This window comes from Pipistrellus kuhlii, unplaced genomic scaffold (assembly GCF_014108245.1).
Source record: "Pipistrellus kuhlii isolate mPipKuh1 unplaced genomic scaffold, mPipKuh1.p scaffold_m20_p_5, whole genome shotgun sequence".
Classification (NCBI taxonomy): domain Eukaryota; kingdom Metazoa; phylum Chordata; class Mammalia; order Chiroptera; family Vespertilionidae; genus Pipistrellus; species Pipistrellus kuhlii.
Genome location: NW_023425551.1, coordinates 74,804,476 through 74,830,333, shown reverse-complemented (window position 1 = coordinate 74,830,333; position 25,858 = coordinate 74,804,476). Strand labels below are relative to the sequence as shown.

The 25,858-nt window shown below is 42.9% G+C and overlaps 1 protein-coding gene and 1 pseudogene across 1 annotated transcript in view; both read right to left on the bottom strand.

The window, feature by feature from the left end:
* CCND3 (cyclin D3) overlaps positions 1–25,858 on the bottom strand; it is an 88,742-nt gene that overhangs the window by 15,465 nt on the left and 47,419 nt on the right. The gene's annotated exons all lie outside the window — the stretch shown is intronic.
* On the bottom strand, positions 16,195–16,294 carry LOC118706292 (annotated as a pseudogene).

Sequence of the window (25,858 nt, the reverse complement as noted above, 5' to 3'; positions counted from 1 at the left end):
AAGGAGAAGAGAAAGAGCAAGAAATTGAAAACCTATTTTAAAAAATAGTGATAAAACTACCTTTACCTGGTGAAAGAAATAGGCATACAAGTCCAAGAAACATAGGGAGTCCCAAACAAGATGAACCCAAAGAGGAACACATCAAGACACATCATAATTAAAATGCCAAAGGTTTAAGACAAAGAGAGAATCTTAAAAGCAGCAAGAGAAAAGCAACTCATTATCTACAAGGTAGTGCCCAAATGATTCTCAGCTGATTTCTCAAAAGAAACTTTGCAGGCCAGAAGGGAATGGCAAGAAATATTCAAAGTGATGAAAGGAAAGGACTACAACCAAGATTATTCTACTAAGTATAGCTATCATTAGAATTGAAGGTCAGATAGAGAGCTTTATAGACAAGAAAAAGCTAAAGAGGTTCATCACCATCAAACCAGTATTATTATATGAAATGTTAAAGGGTCTTGAAGAAGAAGAAGAAGAAGAAGAAGAAGAAGAAGAAGAAGAAGAAGAAGAAGTAGTAGTAGTAGTAGTAGTAGTAGTAGTAGTAGAGGAGGAGGAGGAGGAGGAGAAGGAGGAGGAGGAGGAGAAAGAAAGAAAATGGCAATAAATACATATCTATCAACAATTAAATATAAAAATCAAAATAAATTAACAGAACAGAAACAGACTCATAGATACAGAGAACATTTTGATGGTTGCCAGATTGGGGGAATGGGGGTTGGGTGATGAGTGAAAAAGAAGAAGGGATTTAGAAATACAAATTAGTTATAGCCATGGGCACAGACAATAGACCGGTGAAGGCCTGGGATGGGGTGGGAGATAGGTGGATGGGGGGCAGAGGGGAGAAATAGGGGGAATCTGTAATACTCTCAACAATAAAACAAAAACTTTAAAAAGCAATAAATAATAATATTTTTAAAAATCGGTGTCTCTCACATTGATCTCTCTCTCTTCCTCCCTCCCTTCCTCTCTCTTTAAAAATCAATAGAAAATATATTCTCAGGTGAGGGTTAACAATAACCAAAATTAACATTATTGTTATTAAAATACTGAGCAGAAAATTACATTTTTAGAAAAAGAGTTATACCTCTCCCAAACACACAAATCCCCGTCAATTGGTTCATTCATTTTCTTTCTTCTTCTTTTTTTTACATTCCCTCCAGAAGAGTTTGTGTCATTCCTTCTCTCACTCACTCATTCATTTATTCCATGGATCCTTACTGAGACTCTCTGAAAGGCCATGGACAATTAATTACATACTGACAAACGAGACAGTTCCTTTTTTTAAAAGAGAAAAAATTTCCTAGGGGAAATAAAATGTACTTTGCTTTCCTTCTTAATAATTTACCTCCACTTGATTCTTTAATTAACTCAAGCATGTGGGTTTTGGGGCTCTCACTCATCATGTGGCCAGAAAGTTCTCTGAATCAGGAATTGAATCTTCTAGTTTGTTGGTATCTAAGTAGACGCAGAATATGTGCCAGCTATCCTGGTATAATTATTAGTGCTGTACCTTTCACTCTCAAACGTGTCCCAATGTGGAATAACAAGCATTGGGAGGATGTGGAGAAAGTGGAGCCCTCATACACTGCTGGTGGGAATGTAAAATGGTGCAGCCACTTTGAAAAACAGTCTGGCGGTTCCCCAAACGTTAAACATGGTTGCTATGTAACCTAGCAATTTTACTCCTGGGTATATACCCAAGAAAAATAAAAGCACATCCACAAAGACATCTGTATTCAAATGCAAGAGCATTATTATTATTATTATTATTATTATTATTCATACTAGCCAAAAGTGGAAACAACCCAAATGTCTGCTCACATATGAACAAATACAGTGACTGTAATGTGGAATACCCATATAATGGAATATCATTTAAGTCATTCATAAAAAAGGAGTTACATACGGAAGCATACTATAACATTTATAAAAAGAAACGAAGTACTGAGGCATGCTACAACATGAATGAACCCTCAGAGCATTATGGTAAGTGAAGGAAGCCAACCAAAGACCACACATCATGATTCCATTTATATCAATTGTTCAGACTAGGCAAATCTATAGAGACAGAAAATAGATCCGTGGTTGCCTGGGGCTGGGGTGGTGATGGTAACGGGGAGTGACTACTAATGGTTACTGAGTTTCTTTTGAGGGTGATGAAGATTTTTCTAAAATTAGTTTATGGTGATAACTGCACAACTCTAAATATACTAAAAGCTATTAAACTGTGTACTTTATATAGGTGAATTTTATGTTATGAAAATGATATCTCAATAAAACTTTTTAAAACTCATTCCAGTCTGGACAATACATTATAGGGTCATTTTCTACCTATTGGAGCCTTAATGTGAGTGACTGAGAGAGCATCGGAGCTTTTGAGTTAGAATTAGTGCTGAATCACACCTCTATCACTTGTGTGACCTGGGGGATAATTAACTGATTCCTTCACTTGCAAAATAGGGTAACCGTGGCAACCTCAGAGGCCCGTTGTAATGTAAGCAAAATAATGCATAGAAGGTACTAGGAGCCCCCCAACCCTATGTTCAAAGTGCTCAACTTTTATTTATTTATTTTTAAATATATTTTCATTGATTTCAGAGAAAAGAGAGAGGGAGAGAGAGATAAAAACGTCAGTGATGAGACAGAATTATTGATCAGCTGCCTCCTGCATGCCCCACATGGGGATCAAGCCCACAACCCAGGCATGTGCACTGACAGGGAATCGAACTGTGACCTTCTGGTTTATAGGTTGATGCTCAACCACTGAGCCATGGCAGCCGGGCAAATTGCTGAATTTTTAGTAGATATTTACACTGGCAAAAGTCTGATACAGAATGCATGGGTGGACCAATGGATGGAGGGAGCCTGATGCATCTCATGCCTGAGAGCAGATTATACTCATTCCTGAAACCGGATGTTCCCCTTAAAAAGGAACTCAAGCCGGCCAGCGTGGCTCAGTGGCTGAGTGTTGAATTATGAAGAAGGAGGTCACTGTTCGATACCAGGTCAGGGCATGTGCCTGGATTTTGGTCTTGATCCCCAGTGTAGGGCATGCAGAAGGCAGCCAATCAAGGATTCTCTCTCCTCATTGATGTTTCTCTCTCTCTCCCTCTCCCTTCCTCTCTGAAATCAATAAAAATATATTTAAGAAAACAAAAAGGAACTCAAGAAGAAGCAGCAGACCAAGTTCAATGCTGCTGCCCATTCTGCTTGGTCATGCAGTTAGCATTCTCAGCCCAACTGTGTGCAAAGTCCTAGGCTGAGCTTCCTGGAGAATAAGGAGGGAGAAATCGGGATCCCTACTTCCCGGAGTTTCCCCTCAGCAGTGGGAGGCTGGGCATGTGCAGAAGAAAAAGCTCCCATAAAGGCCAGGTAAACAAGCCCAGGATGACTGAAGCACCCTTGGTCTGAGTGCCTCTGAGCTGGTAACCCAGACTAGGTCAACTGAGGGATCCGCCTGAGAGGGGGCCTCCACCGCCCATCACCAGACGCCGAGGGGCGTCTAAGAGTCCCAGCGATGCCTTAATCAAAACACTCATCTCCACGTGCCCCCCACTCCCACCCCCGCCCCCATACCCTGGCTCTTCTTTCCTTCACCGGCCTCTAGAACTACAAATGTCTGCCAGGCAATAGCCAAGGCCAGGGCTTTCACACTTCAGAGGCCGTGTTCTATTCTTTCAGCTTCAGCTTTCCTGGTTCTCCAGTTCCAACCTCCATGGCTCACATCCCCACCTGGATGTCACAGATGCCAGAGCGCAGGATGCTCCGAGCCTGCCCCTCCTCTTTTGTACTGTCAGGTAACCGTGAGCCAGTGGACATCCAAGCTGATATGATCCCCATCAGCTCTTCCTGCTCCAAACATCCACGTTAACCTGGAAGCAGATCCCGTCACCTCTGTTTCCCAAACGTGTCGGGAGCCTGGCCCCTCCACTAGCTGCTAAGGTGTCCCATCTAACACTGGTGCAATGCCCTTCCTCACCGGCCTCCATTCTCTCTCTCCTGCCCATGCTCCCCACTGCTGCCCGAGCCCTCCTTCAGAAACCTCGGGAATGCACATGTGCTTTCTTTGCTTCTTAAAACCTTAAAACCCCAATGTCTTCAGGATAAAATCCTGACCCCTTATCTGAAAGGAACAAGCGAAGCCTGCATTTAAAGTTTTTAAAAGGCTGCCATGATCTACCTTACATTCTCCCCGAGCCTCATCTCCCCTCCCCCAACACATACGCCTTCCTTATACCTATATTCCAGGTCCCCTGATGTTTCCGCTAAGCTCACACTCTTCTTTCTGCCTAAAACACCCACCCCCACCTCTTTAAAATTTGCTTTCTGTCCCTCAAGGCCAGCTCAAACACCACCCCTGCAAAGACGCCCGCCTCAGTTCCTCCTGCGTAAGTCTGAAGAAGAGGGTGCCGTGAGATGCAGGGGTTGTCCACAGAGGCCTCCCTGACTGCCGACCAGGGAGGGGGAATGGGTCCTTGCCAAGACCTCGTATCTCAGGGTGTCGCCCTCAGCTCTGCAGGAGAAGCCTGCGTTTTGAGTCTGCCTGCCTGGAGAGTAGACACAATCTACTTGTCTCCAATAAAGGCCACAGAAAGAAACAGACAAAACAGAAAAGCAGAGGCAGCAAGTGAACCTGAACACCCAGCCAGCCGATCAGCCCCTGCTCTCCTCAACATGGGCAGCCAAACTCCAGCTGGGGGGAGGAGAGCCAGCTTGCCCTCAGCCATGGCGCCGGGCGTGTCCCACAAAAGACAGTGTAAAGTAATGGCTGACAGCGTGTCAGGCGTGACAGAACCTGGGTTTGAAACCAAGGTCTGCTACCTACTCTGTCTGTGACCTTAGACAACTTTCCTGGACTCTTGGTTTCCTCATCTGTCAAGAGCTAATGATGTCCTCTGTCCCGGTGACTCCCTCTGCCTGAAGCACCCTTCATCTAGGCACCCACATGGCTCCTTACCCACGTCCCTGTCTCTGCTCCATATTCACCTTTCCAGAGAGGCTCTTCCTAACCTCCCCAGGTAAGGCAGGAACGCCTCCCCACCTCCAGCACCCCTCATCCTCCTTATCCTGCTGTAACCCTAGCGCCTGGCCCAAGGCTCGACCAGAGAGAACTGTTCAATAAATGTGGTAGAATGAGTGAATAAAGCATGCCTACCATGTAGAGTGGTGAGGATGCTAAGTGTTTGGAATTGTGCTTGGCCCACACGAATGTTATGCTTTATTAGGATCCATGAATGTTATGCTTTATTAGGACAGCCTCCTACTGACACCCTGCTGCACACCAGGCCCCAGGGGTGCCCGAGAGGAGTTGGAAAGACAGAAGGAAGCCTTGGGAGAAAGGCACCTGCTCCAGCCCATGTGTGAATGTGTGCATACGTGTACGTGTATGCATGTGTACATGCATATGTGTGTGTGTGTGGGGGGGGATTTTCTCCCAGGAGAGACTGACTTATGCTGCAGTGAGGCCTGGGAAGCTGGCATACTTGGTGTGTGGCTCGGCACTGCCACCAGGGAGGGTCAGGGTAAGGCAGGAGGGTGGCAGGGACGGCGCTGGACAGGAAGGCAGGACACATCCTGAAAGGCTGTGGCTATGAAATGTGAGTTGTGCTCTGAAGGCAGCCAAGAGGGATTGAAGGGTTTTTTAATGGACTAGCTTTTGGAGTTTAGGAAGCAGGAAGCTGAGGAAGTAGTTAAGAGGTTCTTGCAATAACCTGGTGAGAAATTCAGAGAGCTGCTCATGACAAAAGAAATGCAGGAAACAGAACCCCTGGGCCCCGGTGCTGGTGCCGCTGGATGGTGGTGGGGGCAGGCCAGGAGGGGTCTGGCTTCAGCGGTTTGATGGAAGGTGTCTCTGTTTCCTCTGGTCAGGAAGAACGGATTTGGGGGGGAGGGGGATTCTCTATTTCACATGTTGCTTTGAAGGTGCCCCCAGACGTTCAGGCGAAGTCCCACCGCCGCCGGACATAGGAAACAGGCACCCTGTACCTCTGCGTTCCTACCGTGTGCTTGGGCGCCTGGTGTCTCTATTCATCCTCCCTACACTCATTCCAGGCGGGCATCACTAGCCCATTTCACGGCTAAAGAAACTGAGCCGGAAAAAATAACGTAACCTCTAAGGTCCACAGCCTGCAAGGGGCCCAGCTGGGCTGTGAATCCGGTCACGTCTGACGACAGCCTTTCCTCTCCCCGACCTCAGCCTTGAGGCCTGAGGTCTGGACGTCAGGGGCAGGCACCTCTGGAAGGCCTCGGGGCAGGCGGCTGAGCCCCGCCTGGGAGGGGGGGGAGGGGAGGGATGCAGAGGAAGAAGGAAACAGCAGCCAGAGAGGTCGGGGAAGGAATGGAAGGCCAGGGAAACTGGATGCCGGAGCACAAAGCTGCCAGGGGTCGGCAGGACGGGACCCCTCCCGCAGCCCGATTTGGTGTCAAACTAACAAACGGCAGCTCCCTCCACCCCCACTGACGCATTCCTCCTTTAGAAATGTTAATGGAGGGCAAGGGTTAAGGTCGAGCCGGAGCTGGGGGGCCTTTGTGTCTCTCTAAATCAGTTTGCATAGCTTTGCTCTGACCTGTGATGTATCGACTTTATAGTTTACTTCGGGGCAGGCTATCCTCGTTTCAGTTTCTGGGAAGGTTCTTCCAGGCTGACCTCCTGCCGTGTGGGATGTAGCAAAGTCCATCAGGCCTTCAGATTCAGACCGACACTCAAACAGGGGCTCTGCTGTGTGACCTCAGTCAAACCGAACTGCTTAAACCACAGGTTCTTACCTTTCTTACAAAACAAACAAACAAACTATGGGTTTTAGAGAGAGAGGAAGAGGGAGATAGACAGCATGAAAAAGAAACATTGATCTGCTGCCTCCTGCATGCCCTTTCCTGGGGACTAAGCCCATAACCCAAGCCTGTGCCCTGACCCGGAATCGAACTGGTGACCTCTTGGTGCATGGGAAGATGCTCCACCAACTGAGCCACCCTGACCAGGGCAGGTTCTTACCTTTCAAATGGGGTGGTTATGAGGGCGAGAGAAATGTACCTAACACAGCGTAGCTATTATCACATTGTCTCCACTTACGGCCTGCCTTCGTTCCTGAACAATTGCTTAGATTTTAATTCTGATGTCTTGTTCATTCCCAGACCGGGAGGTTAGAATCCCCAGCAGCTAGGCTGAGGCTCTGTCTATTTATCCCCAGGTGATTCTGTCTTCTGAATCAGAAGCCAGGAATGATTCTCTCCTTCCCCTGCAGCCTGTGTGTGTGTCTTCATACCGACCGTGTCCCTCCGCCAGTGGACTCTCGTGGTAGGTAGGCCGCTCTGGCCTTGGCCTGGAAATTCTCATAGGGCCACCCCCCTCCTAGAATGAATGGTGTTATTCCCAAATCGTCAATCTATGGAGTCATGCCTCTTCATCCATCACAATAATCTCATTTTCAGAGGGCAACCCAGAGCTTTCTAATTTATTCATTTATTCACTCATTTGCAATTGCTCCCTTCGGCGCTCTGCCACGTGAATAATTGGGAATTCAAGTACATTCTGGGGCGAAAATTAGAACAAACGAGGAGAGAAGTTTAGCACGAGTTCACAAACTCGTGCTCCAGGTATGACTAACTCTTCCGTAAGTAATAATAACAAGAATAACAACAGTTACATAGCAATTACTTCGAGTCATTGTCCTAAATGCTTTACATGAATTATGTTAATCCTCTAATTCAACCATTTTCAACCGGGGTGCTGCAAGAATTTTAAACATGCAATACATGACTATTTAGATGTCCCTTAGATTGTCAAATAAACAAAATGGCAACAGTCAACGCAACAACAGCCATCTGGTGTGAATGAATCACAATTACAGCGATTTCCCCCCCTTTTTCCTGTCAGATTACCACAGAATTTTAGTTAGTCTGTGTATGCTGGGTGATGAAAAGGTTAAAATGGCTGCTCTAACTTAGAGTTACCCCTCCTGTACAGGGGAGGAAACGGAAGCACTGAAGAGTGAGGTGACTCGCCCAAGTTCACACACCCAGCAAGAGGCAGAAGCAGAATTTAAACCAGGTATTTGGGGTCCAGGATTAGAATTTTACTATTTAAGGGCAAACTAAGAGAGGGGCGGGCAAACTAAGAGAGGGGCTGGCAAGCCCTTGGTGGCCTAGAATCAGAGGCCACCGAAGGCCTGATGCTGCCCCCGGCCTGAGGGTCAGAGCTGACCACAGGCATGGCTTCCTGGGTTGCCTGGCAGAGGAATGAGAGCTATGAAAGGGAAATTCCTCCAGGAAAAGAGAACATTCTTGAGGTTTTGTTTTTTCCCCCCTTTGGCCTCATCTCTGATTTCAGACCCAGTGTTTCTTTGCTGAGTCATGGAGGACATTCTGAAAGGGGTGGGGTGGTGCAGGGGTGTCACCTCCACACGCCCAGGGCGACAGAGACCCCAAGGCTGGCTGGGCACTCTGGGGGCCTCCTGGGGCCAGACAACACCTGCTCTAAAAACAGTTCACCCAGAGGAAGCGGATTCTACTGCTCTCTTCCTCATCTCCCCGAGTCTCTTCAATGAATAAATAAGAACATCAATGGATGCTTGGATGAATAATCAAGTAAATAAGTGATTGAACAGATACTTACTGATCCCTTACTGAAGGCTCTAGAATCAGCTCTGCCACTTAGGACTCCAGGCAGGTGACAGAGCCTCAGTTTCTTCATCTATAAAATGGAAATATTTGTCCCGGCCTATAAGCAAATGAGGTAAAAGCTCCTGGCACACAGTAGGCACTGCATAAATGCACTCTTGGATGCCTGGCATTGGGAGGGGCTGGAAATCAAAGAGGAATAATCTCAGCCTCTAGGATTTCATGGGAGGGGAAATAGAGATGTCATGAATCAACACAGTGGATGATGCTAGAAGAGAGGCCGGTTCCCAAGGATAAGGACCGAGAGAGGAAAAATGACCAAGTGCCAAGCTGGGGTGGACACATCAGGGCGATCCTGCCAAAGCCTGCGTCCAGGGTTCCTGACAGTCACCTGAGCAGAATCACCAGGGACTTCGTGAAAAGACAGACTCCCATTGGGCAGCCTTGGGTGGGGCCCAAGGGTCTGCATTTGTGCCACCTCCCACAGCATCTGCAAGGCCTCAGGACACACCTGGAGCCACCGGCAGGCGGTTTTAGGGGTTCTCATTCACAGACTTTTACCTATTATACTTTGCATCCATGTTAGGGTCACCTGCTCAGCCTGCTAACTAGGCAGCTCCTGAGCTCCTCCAGCACCTGGGGGTTCCAATACCCACTGAGGTTCAGGTCCTTAAAGACGGTGTTTGCTTCCTCCAGCCTTCCCCTTTCCAGGCCCAATCATTCAAATACTTCAAATGTTTTCCTCTCTGGTATTTTGTAATGAATGCCTTTTAAAAGGTCATAGGTTTATAAGAAAGGAGTTAATTATGAATCTTTTATTTTTTTAAGCGATGTATTTTTAGAGAGGAAGGGAGAGGGAGAGAGAGAGAGAAATTCCATGTGAGAGAGAAACGTGAACTGGTTTCCTCCTATAGGCCCCGGGACCGGGGACCGAACCCTAACCTGGGCATGTGCTCTGACTGGTAATCAAACTGGTGATCTTTTGGGCAACAGACGACTCTTAATCAAATGAGCCATATCAACCAGGGCGATTAAGAATCTTTTATTAATATGAACCATTTTCATTCCATGAGGGGAAGCTTTACTGGAAAAGATGAGAAATTTTTGCTGATTTGACACAAAATACTAATATCAAAGAAGACCACATTTAGCTGACAACAAGCAGGGCAAGAGGTCTCACCAATTTAAAGATTATTTTAGTTGAATCACTATAACAGAAAACATAAGATGCCCTAAAGTCTTATGACTCATATATGGAAGAAATTCTGATGGAGATTTTCCCCAAATGTGACTATATCCTGATATTTTTATGCCATCATCAATTATGACTTACATAGCTGCAATAATCCTTTCCATATCATCAATCAACCATGCTGGAGGAAGACTGGGTTATCTTTTTAATTTTGTGGAGATTTTGTAATATGTGGAGAATATTACAAAATCATTGTCCTCTGCGGATGCAACCAAAGAGGGTGCAGCCAAAAGACATAGGAAACAGGTGTTAGAGGGGAGTGTCAAGCAGTTAACAGAGATATTACGTTATCTTCCTGGATTTTATGATGGTTCAGCTTTAACATATTCTTTAATATGTTGTGATTTTATTTAAACATCTAAATCAATGTTCACTTTTGTATACTTGTGATTTTATATTGCTTTTCTCAAAGAGGGCCTCTAACATTGCCTAAGCTTTAGACCCAACAAAATCGGAATCTACTCTTGGACATCCCAGAAAGCACAGGCTTTGGGGTCAGACCATTGATCACATCTCGTATCTACCCCTTGCTAGCTGTGTGCTGTGTGCTGGGTGGCCTTTGACAAATAACCTAACTTCCCTGCACCACCGTTTTCTCCTTTATCTAAAGCAGGGTGGTAATATCTACCTCCCAGGCTTGTCTGAGGGCTCAGTAAGATTCTGCATGGAACGTGGTGATCATGTGACAACTGAGGTTCCTTTGAGGTCGCACAGCTGAGAGCAGATACTTCAGAAAGAATCTGGACTCCACGTTCAGATGCACAATCCTCATTCCTCTCCATCTCTCTCCCCTTTCAAGACAGACAGGACAAGGCAATCCTGTGCTATCCCTGAGCCCGATCCAATCTAACCCATCCCTCGCTCTTCACCAAAGACAGGGCACAGGGACGATTCCCGCCGCCAGGACAGCCCCTCTCCACGTGGGGAAAGTGAAACGGACACCCCGCTGGCAGGGCCTGTCAGAAATAATGAATCAGACGAAATGAAGAAATACTTGGTCTTTTGTTGAAATAAACTTGGTTTTGTGTTCTCCTTTTCCCACCGACTCAAACAACCCCAAGATTCTTTTCTTTCCACAAACATGTGCCCGTTTCTCTATAAGCATTCTCTCATTTCATTCTCACAGGGGCCCCATGTAAGTAATGACAACCCCACTGTGTGTTTAAAGACGCTGAGGCTCAGGAAGGTGAAGCATCTTGCATGACAGAAATCCTGATCTGTCTATCACCCCCAGGTTCTGATCATTAGGCCAGAATTGGCTTCCTGTCAATCGCCCCTCGTGTATGTTGCTGTGCAATGGAATTGGGACTTAGGTGCTGGAGTAGGGAGTGGACAGTCAGAGGATCCTTGTGGTTCCATATCTCCCCAAAACCCTAGGGTTGCCCAGTTGTGCCAAACTACTCCTGTTTTTCCTCAACCTCCCTTCTGATCCATGCTCTTTCTCCCAGTGCTCCCAGCAGAATAGAGCTAAAAGCTGCTTGCTTCTCGAGGAGTCATCAGGTAGGCGTCAGAAGGCCCTGATTCTAACCTGATTTGGCCACCATCTCGCCCTTAGCAAGTTGGTTGCTCTCTCTGGACCTCATTGGCCACACTTTAAAAATAAGGTAGGAAAGAGGTACTTTCAGGATCCTCTGCAGTTCCTACATTCTCTAAGTGAGCCTATCAGGTGCACATAGAATGCAGGTCTCTGAATGTGTTCTTGCTGATTTTCTGAAACCTCCCCCACCACGTTGAAGCATCCTGTTTCTAGTGTATCACAAAGGCTGTCATATATACAGGGTGATTAGTATGATGTGACTATAAAGCTTAGAGTGACGTGGCTCTGAATCCTGGCTCTACCAGGCCCTGGCTCTAAGCAAGTTGTTCAAATCTTCCTCTTCTTGAAGTCTCCTTTTCCTCCTCCATGAAATGGTGGTTTCATAATGGTCTCCGTCCCACAGAGCTGTTGTAATGATGAGAGATGGGGTCTGAAAAGTGCTCAGTACCATGCTCGGGGCTCAGTGAATGAAGGCCATTCATGTCGTTACCACACATGATGTCCTTAGGCCTCCTCATCTGTTTCTGACCTGGGATACGGAACCTCAAAGGAAAGCTGAGGGAGAGAGGGGCAGAGGGGCACGGGACATGCGAAGGACAGATGGAGGGATCTTAGGTCCACATAGCTGATTTGGGGAAGAGAATGAGCTCACTTGTTGCCCAGCCCCACCCAAACATGACTACCCAATGTCAATGAGATGTGAATAAGACGATGCTAGAGAACATTAAAATAGCCAAAGTGTGAATTACAGAACATTGCTGAAATGCTGCCCAAATTTCCTATTGCACAGATACCGCCAAACCCTGGGCTAAAGCACAGAGTCTGTTCTTTCCTTCTCTCCACACTGGCACCCTTCCCAATCAGAATTTCACTCTCCATTCAAGCACTCAACTTGAAACCTCCAATCCTTCTAGCCTCTGAGAGCTCAGCCCATTTGTTCTAAATCCTTTAAAATGAACACATAAACTAATAAACCAAACATCCCTACCATTTCTCTCTCTTTAAAAAAATCTTGGTTTTTTACTTATCATATAATAGTGAAAAATTAAACCAGCCTAAATGTCCAATGATAAAGGCTTCACTCAGTAAGTTGTAATCCTATAATAGAGTATTCTACTATAATAGAATAATATATTATGATAGAATAATATACTATAATAGAATATTACACTACGTTACATAGAATATTATACTATATGTTACAATTTAATATTAAAAGCAGCCCGAAGATGTAAATTAGAGTGGCGGTTATCATTGTAGGTCCTGGAGTTGGATGGACTGTTTTTAACTCCCAGATCCACCACAGACCAGCTGTGCTACCCTGACAAGACTCTCTGCCTGAGGTGCGCATTGGAAAAATGACAATGATATTTAAGAGGTCTGACTCTATAGTCAGACTTCCTGACTGGTTTAAATGCTGGTTCTGTCACTTTTCTTTCTTAAAAAAAAATATATTTTATTGATTTTATGCAGAGAGGAAGGGAGAGGGATAGAGAGTTAGAAACACTGATCAGCTGCCTTCTGCACACCCCCTACTGGGGATGTGCCCGCAACCAAGGTACATGCCCCTGACCGGAATTGAATCTGGGATCCTTCTGTCTACAGGCTGACGCTCTTTCCACTGAGCCAAACCGGTTTTGGAAGGTCCTGTCACTTTCTAATAGCTGTATTTGGACAGTTCAATTAAAGCCTTCTGTTCCTCAGCTTCCTCATCTATAAACTAGGATCTACATACAGGGATTTTGGGGGTCAGAAATAAATAACGCTTGTTAAACCCTTAGAACAGCACTCAGCACAGCTAATGTGACACTAGCATTCTCCCATCCCCACCCCACCTTGAACCCCCCTAAGTAACTTCTAAATGTAAATGCATATCCAAGTCACATAGAGCGGGCCACCCTGGAGAGGAGCACCTGAGCTACTCCAGATGTGCAACATCAGCCTGCATCCCCCTCAGGGGGCTCTTGGCAGGTTTGCCTGTCCTCAGCAAGAACTGGTTAAGCGGGCACTAACCCTCCACAAGAGCAGCTGGGGCTTGTTGGGGGCTCAGTTTAGTCTGCTGGAGACACAACAGCCTGACTTCCGTCTACAGTGAGTCACGTGATGGTGTGCACTGCCCGTGAGCTTAACTGGAAACTCACCAGCTTTCTGCAAAGGGTTCCTGATGGAGGGTCCCAAGTGCCCTCGTTGCCACTCAACAACAGCCCAACTTAGCTGGGGTCACAGAGAGGCAGCCACCTGTTGAACCACAGCACGGTTCAGTTCCCATCTTAGTTCTTCTTGGCACTACCATCAACTTAACCCTTAACAGGGGGCTGTGTGGTGGGGGGCCAATCTGCTGTTTTTATTGAGCCTAACCGTCAATTCTCCCTGGTACTTGGCTTCCGACAGAATTAGGCTAAACCATAGGGCACATCGCATTTTTCAAAGGGTTTGATACACACATGATCCCATTGGAAAGTGACGATCATCCTTTACATGTATATAATGTTAACCATTTTAGAAAATGCTTTCTCCTCCACTAATTCCATCTTCACAAGAACACTGGGAGCTGAACTAGAGAAACTCAAGCCAAAAGAGGGCTGGGCGTTGTGGGGGAGGCGACTCCGAGGCCTCACGGTGCCATGGCCTCACCAAGGATACCTCATGCTTGGGCCTTCCTCCTCAGCCTCTCAGGCTCCAAAATATGACCTGTCTGCATTCTATTTCTGGGGGGACTCAAGGTAACCAGGGCCCCACACACAAGGGGGCATCTCACACAGCCAAGTATAAACAGACAGTGGCAGACACAGCTGCTGAGTGCCCAGGACAGAGCCCCTGGGCCCCAGACCAGCACATGCTCTCCCTACAGGCCCTTCGCCAGGGGCAGCCAGAGGGGGCTCAGAAGGGGGCTTGCTGGGAAAATGATTGGAACTAAGGGAGGCAGCCACAGTATTCAGTGTTGGGGGCACAGGCCAGGAAAGGCGACTCTTTCCGCAACAAGAAAATCGCCAGGCCAAGCCAGGCTACCACTCCACGCAGTGACCTCTGGCCTCTTTTTAAAAGTATCCAGAGCTATTGGATCTTCCTTTGTCGCTATGTCAGTGTCCCGGCCCAGTGACAACCAGGCCTCACTGGTCTCAAAGCCATTCTGTCTCTTTAAGGTAACTCAATCCTTTCTGGTTTGGTCTCATCGTCTGCTTCTGAGTCTGATTCTTCTTCCTAGCTCTGGGTGGAGATGAGGGAAGTAGTGAGCGATGCATCTCTGCACTTATTAGATAGAGGTATTCTTAAAAAAAAAAAAAAAAAATATATATATATATATATATATATATATGTATATATATATATATATATATATATATATATATATATATATATATATTATTGATTTCTTACAGAGGGGAAGAGAGAGGGATAGAGAGCTAGAAACATCGATGAGAAAGAAACATCGACCAGCTGCCTCCTGCACAACCCCCACTGGGGATGTGCCCACAATCAAGGTACATGCCCTTGACCGGAATCGAACCTGGGACCCTTGAGTCCGCAGGCTGACTGATGCTCTATCCACTGAGCCAAACTGGTTTCGGCTGGTGGTTTTCTTCTTATTCGTATTATTCTTATTTTATAGATGAGAACATTGAGGGTCTGAGAAGTTATAACAAAACCGTCTTTCTGGATATAAAAGGTATCAGACTATACGCCTCTTAGGAAGAGATCCTGTTGAACTGACCTCAGTAATACCTCCTGGCCCACAGCACAGCCCTCCCCATCAGGAGCCTTCAGCATGCGCTTGCCCATTTGAATGCAGAATATGTGAGGCTTAAAGCCCCTGGGCAGCTGTCCCTAAAAATGACGGACTCCCTGCCAGGAGGGTATCTTCAAAGAACTGTACAATCTCCGTAGTGACAGAGTGTAGAGATCCATTCCCATCTCTAACCAATACCCCATCTAAAAGTTCACATTTGCAGCACTACCCCCTGGATATGGGCTCTAGCCTGGGCCCTGAAATGAGAGTCTCGAGGTCAGGGAGGATTCAGAAGTACCTAACTCAGCCTACCCAAATTATTCACTTTCCCCCAACCCCAGTTCCCAGAAACTCACATCTCAAAGGCCAATAAAATTTCCCCCCAAAACCTAAAAACCAAAAGTAAGACTATTACCAAATAAGGTTATTAAGGGAAAAAACCTGCAGTCTATATATAACATATTTCATAAAATAAAGAATACCTGAATGCCAAATCCTTAGAGAGAGCTCAGAATGAAGGGCATTACCTTTAGTGGAAAGAACTTAGTTATAAAAAACTCATCTAGGGGAATGGTGAACAACATAGACTGATGTTATAACTTTGTTATAACCTCTCAGACCCTCAATCTCCTCATCTATAAAATAAGAACAACAGACCCAGAGATAAGGAGCCATGGGTCAGACTGTTGGCCCTCAAAGGGAAGATGGGGATAAAAGAGAGAGATCAACCAAAGGACTTATGTGCACACATATGAGCCTAACCAGTGGTCAAAGACAATAGGGGGGTGGGAGCATGAGTGAGGGGGATTGGAATGGGGGGTTGAGGATAAATATGTGATACCTTAATCAATAAAGAAATTAATTTAAAAAAAACCAACAGTACATCATCTGATGAGAGCTAGCCTGGAATTAGTCCGATACCAGCCCCACTCTGATCCCTGTAGCACCTGGCACTTCTTCAATGATGGTAGCTCACACTACCTGAGACGGCTCATCTATTTTCAAAAAACTTGACTAAGATATTTTTATTTTATTTTATTTATTATTATTATTATTTTTTTAAATATGAACACACCAATTTGTGTGTCATCCTTGCACAGGGGCCATGCTAATCTCTGTATCATTCCAGTTTTAGTGTACGTGCTGCCGAAGAGAGCACAAGATTTTTTTAAATGTATAACATACAAATATATTATAAAAAATTAAACTGTTAGGGATAATGCTTCAGGAACCTGTGTCTATCCACCCCATTATATATGCTGTATCTGAGGCCAGATTCCTGGGAGTAATTAGAATAATAGCGAATATACTGAGCACCTTCTATGAGCTGAACACTGTTCTAAGCGGTTAATACGCATTCACTCAGTTCTCCTTAGACCAATCATAGGGGGAAAGTACAATTATTATTCCCATTTATAGATTTAAAAAAACACACAGAGTGGTATGCCCCAGTAAGGGGCCAAGTTCAGATTCAAATCCCAGCAACCTGGCTCCAGAGCTCACACATACTCTTACCCACCACACCTGTTTGTGCTCAGGCTTCCTTACATAGATGTTCCACTTCCCTCTTCCTCTCGTGGCCCTTGGCCCAGCTCATCCTCTCCCCCTCTTTCCACGGCCCTGAACCTGACCTATATTCCTGCCTCCATCCTCTCCATCCAGTGCACTCCCTTCAGTCCTGCACATACTTAAGTTTAATCTAAAATTATTCCCATGATAAAAGTAGTTATGCTCAATTAAAAAAAATAGCAAATACAGAGTAGAAAGAAAAAACCCCCAACCTACTCATAGCCTTACCAACAACTGAAACCAACTCTATGACACATTTTGATAATGTTCCTTCCAATTTCTTTTTCTAATACACATGCCATTTTTTAAAACATGAGATTAAAAAACAAAACAAAACAAAAAAACCCAACTTGGCTCTAATCATATGTAGAATTTTAGTGAAAATTATCTTGAGCATTTTTCATGTTATTAAACGTATTTACATTGTCGATGTAAATTTAAGCTCTGATCATACTAGTTATCGCTTGAAAATGTCTAATATCTCACCCCATGGCTATCAAATAAATTTCAAATTCCTTAGTCTGACATTAATGTTCTCTGGAATCTATTACAGTGTGTTTTCTCTCCTATTTCCCATACCCTAGCCCTGTCTCAACATGTGTTCTTAACAAATGGGATCTCCATTGCTTGAATACTTCCTGTATTTTTCCACATTCCCCGGATCTTTGCTGACCCACATGATCTAGATTTTAGAGGACACACACAATTTTGATTGGTTTACGCTTAAAATGAACTCTTATTTCACACACAAACCTATCCCCACCCCTACCCCAACCGCAAGCTCCACCATCATTTGCCTAAGGGCAAAACTCTTTTCTTAAGCTCTTATTTATTGATGAGAGAGAGGGAGGAAGAGATGGAGAGAGAGAGAGAGATTTGTTGTTCCACTTATTTATGCATTCATTGGTTGCTTCTTATATGTACCCTGACCAGAGATCAAACCTGTAACCTTGACGTATTGTTATGAGGCTCTAACCAAATGAGCTACCCAGCCAGGGCCCACTCAGGGCAAAAACTTGGAGTCATCTTTGAGACCTTTCTTTCTCCCACATCCCACATCCAATCAATCAGCAACTCCAATGGGTTCTGCCTTGGAATATCTATCATGAACCAAAACATTTTTCAGCATCTGCTCCATGGCCTCTCAAATCCAAGCCTCTATTTCTCTAACATAATAGCCTATTCCTGGGCCTCCCTGCTTCTCTCGGTCCTTCATGCAGGCTACTTCCAATGCAGCAGCCAAAAGTCTTTAAAAAAAAAAAAAAATTAGAGCAAACCATTTCTTGCCTTGTGAGTGCCCAATGGCCTTCCATCACATTTAGAATAAAAGCCAGACACTAGGCCATGACTATGCCTTCGACCTCACTTATTACAACTCCCAACTTCTTTTACTCCCCTCCGGCCACACTTGCCTCCTACTGATACCCCAACCTCAAGAATCAGATCTTTGCCGAAAACGGTTTGGCTCAGTGGATAGAGTGTCGGTCTGTGGACTGAAAGGTCCCAGGTTCGATTCTGGTCAAGGGTATGTACATTGGTTGCGGGCCCATCCCCAGTAGGGGGTGTGCAGGAGGCAGCTGATCGATGATTCTCTCTCATCGATGTTTCTAACTCACTATTCCTCTCTCTTCCTCTCTGTGAAAAATCAATAAAAAAAAATAAAATATATATATATATATATATATATATATATATATATATATATATATATATATATAAAGAATCAGATCTTTGTACCTGCTGTTTCCTGTGCTCTTCTTCCATATCTGTGCTGACCAATATGGTGGCCACAGGTGTCCATTGAGCACTTGAAACGTGGTTAGTCTGAATTCATATGTGCTTCTGAATGTAAAATACACACTGGATCTCAAAGACTTAGTGTAAAAGATGCAGAATATCACATTAATTTTTATATTGATTATATGATGAAATTATAGTTTAGATGTATTAGGTAAAATTAAATATACTATTAAAATTTATGTCACCTACCCTGGCCAGTGTGGTTCAGTTGGTTGAGTGTCATCACTGAAAGGTTGCAGGTTCAATTCCAGTCAGGCTCCATCCCCAGTAGGGTGCCCGCAGGAAGCAGCCGATGGATGTTCCCCTCTCATATCAATGTTTCTCTATCTCTCCCTTTCCCTTCCTCTCTCTCTGAAAATCAATACAACGTCTTTTAAAAATAACCATGTCATTTGTTTCTTTTTTACTTCTTAAATGGGGCTACAAGGATATTTAAAATTACCTATGTGATTTGAATTGCATTTCTATTGGACAGAGCTGCCCTGTATCACTGGTCCTCTACCTTGGATGCACATTGGAATCACCCAAGGGACTTCAAAAGTATGGGTGACTGGCTTCCATCTCCAGACATTCTAATTCAATTGGCCAATAGTGTGAGCTTTAAAAAGCTCCCCCAGGTAATTCTAATGTCCAGCCAGAACTGAGAATTACTATTGTTCTAGATTTTTCTACAACTCCTCTTTCAGGACTCAGCCCTAATGTCATCACCCCAGAAAGACCTTCCCTGACCAGCCCAATTAAAATGGCATCACCATCCTCAGGCATTCACTATCTACCCAGACCCTGCTTTATCTTTCTTCATAATTGTTTCACTGTTAGACATTATATTACACACTCGCTTGTTTATGTGCTTATGATCTGACTCCCCATCAGAGCTTGTAAGATTCCCAAGGCAGAAAGTTGGCCTTATCCCTAGATAAGTATTTTCAGCCCAGAACAATGCACAGCAAGGAGACGGTGCTTAATAAATATTTGTTGTATGAATAAGTGACTGTTCAGGCCATGGACCCATGAAACTAAGGGCCCCAACTGCAGGAAGGCGTTACCAGCCATAAAGATGGTCTCTTCTCAGAAAGTCACCGTAAGTAATGACCACACGCTGGGCACCCCCTAGCTTTCTCTTTCTCTCATTTCCTCCCATACTCCCTCGCAGTTAAACCTCAACAGTGTAAATTTGGTAGATTCCTGGAAGACCATTGGACAATAAGTACCAAACATTTTAAAAATATTCATGTTCTTCTAGGATGTAGTCTAAGGAAGCCAAAGAAGCATAGAGATACTTACATTTATTTGGATAATCACCCTAAGAGTACACAGAACATTAAAGAAATGGAGAAATGCTCCCAATAGTGTCAGAAAAAAAATATGAGTAGAAAAATGGTTTAAATGGTTCAAAACAAAAAACAAACAAGTAAAAAAAACCTGGCTAGAAAAAAATGATTCCCACTTTATTAAAATATTAATGTATGATGGAGGGAGGCAGGGAGCACTGACATGTTCTATCTCTTGATCTGGTATTCTGTGCTTGTCACATGACACCTGTGATTTGTGCTCTCGTTTTATGCTCAGAGAGGAATATTCTAAAACATTAGTATTAGTCATCTACATAGAGGAAGTATGGGTGATTTAAATTTTTCTTTTCAAATGTTCCTTATTTTCTGTAATAACATGCTATATTGTACAATTGGAAAAAAATGAAACAAATTTTAAAATCTCACTCTTATTAAAAATGATCATGCCTTACAACAAGTCTTTTGGAAGGCAACATATCAACAGATATCAAGACCTTTAAAAATATTCAAACCAGACACAGAAAATGGTTGGGAAAATCTACAGCACACCATTAACAGGGATCACTTCTGTAGAGTCTGTCTGGAGTAAGGGAGTGTTGGGAAATGTTTACTTCTATACTTGGTATATTTCTGTATAGTTTATTTACTTAACAATGAGCATCTCAGAATCACACACACAAAATCAAACCCTTGACAAGGAATCTCATCTCCAGAAATCTATTCTTAAGAAAAATTGTTAATAAACAATATGAATGAGCCTATATTACAGAAATTGAATAAATAATTAATAATCTTCCAAAACAGAAAGCACCAGATCCAGATGGGTGCACTGGTGAATTCTAACAAGCATTTAAGGAAGAAATTATACTATTTTTTTTATGATATCTTTCAGAAGATAAAAGCAGAAGGCATACTTCCCAACTTATTCTCTGAGGCCAGCATTATGCTAATACCAAACCCAAAAGAAACATTATAAGAAAAATATGGACCTAATCTCTCATGAATATAGATGTAAAAATCCTCAATGAAATATTAGCAAACTGAATCCAACAATGTACAAAAATTATACAACATGACCAAGTTTGACTTATCCCAAGTATGTAAGGCTGGCTCAACATTCAAAAATCAATTAATGTAATCCATCACATCAATAGACTAAAGAAGAAAAATTATGCATATAAATACAACCAATGGACACAAAACTCTGGGGAGGGAAGGCATTATGGGAGGGGGGGCAATGGTATATGTACAAAGATAATAATTTAATTAAAAAAATTTAAAAATAAAAAATATTACACAATGATATCAGTAGACACAGAAAAAGCATTTGACAAAATCTTAACACCCACTCGTGATAAAATATCTTAGCAACCTAGAAATAAAGGGGAACTTCCTCAACCTGATAAAGAACACCCACCAAAAACCTACAGCTAAAGCATACTTAATGGTGTGAAACTTGAAGTTTCCCCACCAAGATCAGCAACAAGGCAAGGAGGTCCCCTCTCACCACTATTTTCAACATTGTACTGAAAGTCCTAGCTAATGTGCGATAAGACAAAAAAAGGAAACAAAAGATATACAGGTTGGGAAGGAAGAAACAAAACTGTATTTGTTCACAAATAACATAATTGTTCATAAAGAAAATCTGAAAGATTTCCAAAAAAATCTTGGAACTAACACATGATTATGGCAAAATTATAGGATACAAGGTTAATATACCTAAACCAATTGCTTTCCTAGAAGCCCCAGTAGCCTAATGGATAAGGCATTGGCCTCCTAAACCAATTGCTTTCCTAAATGCAAGCAGCTAGAACAAGTGGAATTTGAAATTACCATTTACATTAGCACATGCTCCGCCCCCAATGGGATAGTTATACATCTAACAAAATATGTACAAGATCTAAATGAGAAAAACTATAAAACTCTAATGAAAGGTATTTTTTTAAAAACTAAATAAACAGTTCTGGCCTGTGGCTCAGTTGGTTGGAGTATTGTCCTGTATACCAAAAGGTTGTGGATTTGATCCCTGGTCAGGACATGTACAGGGAGCTCTCGCGCTCGCTCTCTCTCTCTCTCTCTCTCTCTCTCTCTCTCTCTCTCTCTCTCTCTCCCCCCTCTCTCTCTCTCTCAACAAACAAACAAAAAACCTCCAGAAAACAACCATATCCTCCAGTGAGTTGTTTTTTTTTAATGAAAATAAAAAACAAACAAATACCACGTAAGTAAAGAAACAGTCCATGTTCATGGATAGGAAGACACAATATTATCAAGATGTCAGTTCTTCCCAACTTGATTTATAGATTCAACACAATACCAATAAAAGTCCCAGTAGCTTATTTTGTGGATATAAACAAACTGATTCTCAAGTTTATATGGTGAGACAAATGGCCCAGAATAATCAACTTAATATTGAAGGAGAAGAACAAAGTCATAGCTTGACACTACCCAACTTTAAGACAGTATAGTATTTGTGAATGAATAGATACATAGGTCAATGAAATAAAACAGAGAGCCCAGAAATAGATCCACATAAATATAACCAACTGATCTTTGACAAAGGTGTAAAGCACATGTGTCAAACACAAGGCCCGCGGGCCAAATCCGTCCTGCCAGGCCTTGCAATGTGGCCCGCACCGCGATGTCATCACTGCACTCCGCTGCGTTTCCATCACAATGACAGTTTATGACTGTTCAGTAAACCATTCGGCCCGCGATTTAGGCTGGATTTTAGATTTTGGCCCCTTCTTTGATTGAGTTTGACACCCCTAGTGTAAAGGAACACAATTGAGCAAAAATATTCTTTCAATAAGTGATGCTGGACCAATTGGACATCCACATGTAAAAAAATGAATCTAGACACCAACTTACACCCTTCACCAAAACTAACTCAAAATAGATCATAGACTTTAAATGGAAAGCGTAAAACTATTAAACTCCTAGAAGATAACATAAGGGAAAACCTAAATGACCTTGGATACGGTGATAATTTTGTAGATGCAATGCCAAAGGCATGGTCCATAAAAGAAAGAAGTGATAAACTGGACTACATTAAAATTAAAAACTTCTGCTCTGCGAAAGAGAATGTCAAGAGAGTGAGGAGACAAATTACAGACCGGGATAAAATATTTGCAAAAGAGACAACTGATAAAGGGCTACTGTCCAAAATATACAAAGAACTCTTAAAACTCAAGACTATGAAAATTAACAATGTGATCTAAAAATGGGCAAAAGTCCTGAAGATTTACCTCATCAAAGAAACTATTCAGATGGCACATAAGAATATGAAAAGACACTAAACATCATATGCCATTAGGGAATTTCAAGTTAAAACAAAAATGTGATACCATTTCTGTAGGAAAAACTTTAGTCTTCCTCCTGTATCTCTTTCTCCTTTACTCTCACACTACCATATTCACAACGCTTCTGATATGAGATCTAGGTCCCTCCTCACTCACACACATTAAGCAATTCTGCAACACCAGCTGGGTGTCCTACAATTTAACCTAATTCTAACACTACCTAGTTTCAGATCCCACAGGTTAAGGGCTCAGTCCCATATGACTCTCCCCCACTTCAGATGCCAACGTACCCACAACTTCTGCCTGACGTGGCTACAAATCTGAGGTTCCTATGAACTGCTCCTCCTTAGATTCAATTAATTTGCTAGCGAGAGATCACAGAACTCAGGGAAACACGTCTACCAGTTTATTAAAGACATGATGAGCAGCTCGATGAAGAGATTCATAGGGCAAGGGTCTCTAGTAGTCTTCTACCTCCTTGCTTAAGTTTATTCCTAGGCATCTTTTTGTTGTTGTTGTTGTTGTTGTTGTTGCAATAGTAAATGGGATCGTTTTCTTAGTCCCCTTCTGGGAGTGTGTTATTAGCATATAAAAATGCCACTGATTTCTAGACATTGACAATACCCAACCAACTGAGCCACACTGGCCAGGGATGATCAAGTGATTTTTATCTTTCATTTTGTTTATGTGATGTATCACATTTATTGATTTGTGGCTATGGTATCAGCCTTGCATCCTAGGAATAAATCCCACTTGATCATGGTGTACGATCTTTTTAATGTATTGCTGTATCCAGTTTGCTAATATTTTGCTGAGGATTTTAGCACCTTTGTTCATCAGGGATATTGACCTATAATTTTCTTTGTAGTTCTGTATCTGGTTTTGAAATTAGGATAATGACGGCCTCATAAAAAGAGTTTGGAAGTCTTCCCTCCCCTTAAAATGTTTTGGAATAGTTTGAAGAGGACAGGTATTAGTTCTTGGAATGTTTGATAAAATTTGCATGTAAAGCCATCTGTCCAGACTTGGTTTGCTGGGAGTTTTCTTTTCTTTTATTTCATTACTGCTTCAATTTCATTAGTTGATATCTGTTTGTTCAGGTTTTCTAATTCTTCCTGATTCAGTCTTGAAAGGGTGTATCTAGGAATTTGTCCATTTGCTCAGGTTGTCCCATTTGTGGCATATAGTTGTTCAATTCTTTGTATTTCTGTGATGTCAGTGGTTACTTCACCTCCTTCATTTCTGATTTTATTTATTTTGGTCCTCTCTTTTGTTTCTTGGTGAGTCTGGCTAAAGGTTCATCAATCTTGTTTATCTCTTCAAAGAGCCAACTCTTAGTTTCATTGATCTTTTGTTTTTTGAAGATTCTGTCACTTATTTCCACTCTGATCTTTATTATTTCCTTCCCTCTATTTACTCTGTTTTGTTCTTTGTTTAGTTCTTTTAGGTGTAGGTTTGATTGTTTATTTGAGATTTTTCTTGCTTCTTGAGGTAGGCCTGTAATGCTATGAACTTCCTTCTCAGAACTACTTTCTCTGTGTCCCATAGATTTGGGGGTTTTGTGTGTTCATTTTCATTTTTTCCCCCCGGTAATTTTTTATTTATTCTTTAGTCTCCTTGGTAACCTATTTATTATTTAATAACATGCTATTTAGTCTCCATGTGTTTTTGAGTTTTGTGTTTTTTTCTTTGTAGTTGATTTCTAGTTTCATGCCATTGTAATCCAAGAAGATGCTGGGTATGATTTCAATCTTCTTGAATTTGTTACGATTTATTTTATGTCCTAACATGTGGTCTATCTTTGAGAATGTTCCATGTGAACTTGAGAGAATGTATATTCTTCTGCTTCGGAATGAAATGTTCTATAAATATCAATTAAATTCATATGATCCAGTGTCTCATTTAAGGTCGCTGTTTCCTTGTTCATTTTTTGTCTGAAAGATCTATCTAGTGATGATAGTGGGGTGTTAAAGTAACCCACTATGACTTTTTTGCTGCCCATCTCTCCCTTAAAGTCTACCAAGAGTTATTTATATACTTAGGTGTTCCTATATTAGGTGCATATATGTTTATAGCAGTTATGTCCTCTTATAACAGCAAAAATTTACAAATAAGCTTATAGTCCAATAGAAGAGAAATGGCTATAAAACTATATCCCACAACAATTCAGTTGCACTTTTGAAGCATTTATAATAGCAGGGCAAATGCTGAGAAGTTAAAAAGAGCAGGTAGATAGCCCTAGCTCCATAGTCAGCAAACTGTGGCTCCAGAGCCACATGCGGCTCTTTGGCCCGTTGAATATGGTTCTTCCACAAAATACTATGGCCTGGGCGAGTCTATTTTGAAGAAGTGGCATTAGAAGTTTAAGTTTAAAACATTTGGCTCTCAAAAGAAATTTCAGTCGTTGTACTGTTGATATTTGGCTCTGTTGACTAATAAGTTTATAGACCACTGCCCTAGCTGGTTTGGCTCAGTGGATAGAGGATCAGCCTGCAGACTAAAGAATTCTGAATTTGATTCCAGTCAAGGGCACATGCCCAGGTTGTGGGCTCGATCCCCAGTGGGGGGCGTGCAGGAGGTAGCTGGTCAATGATTCTGTCTCATCATTGACTTTTCTATCTCTTTCTCCCCCTTTCTCTCTCTAAAATAAAAAAAAGAAAAGGTATCCTATCTAGTAAAAGAGTGATATGCAAATTAAGCATCACTCCATTACACCCACAAGCCAAGCCCACCAGCCAATCAGGAGCAAGTGTGCAAATTCAC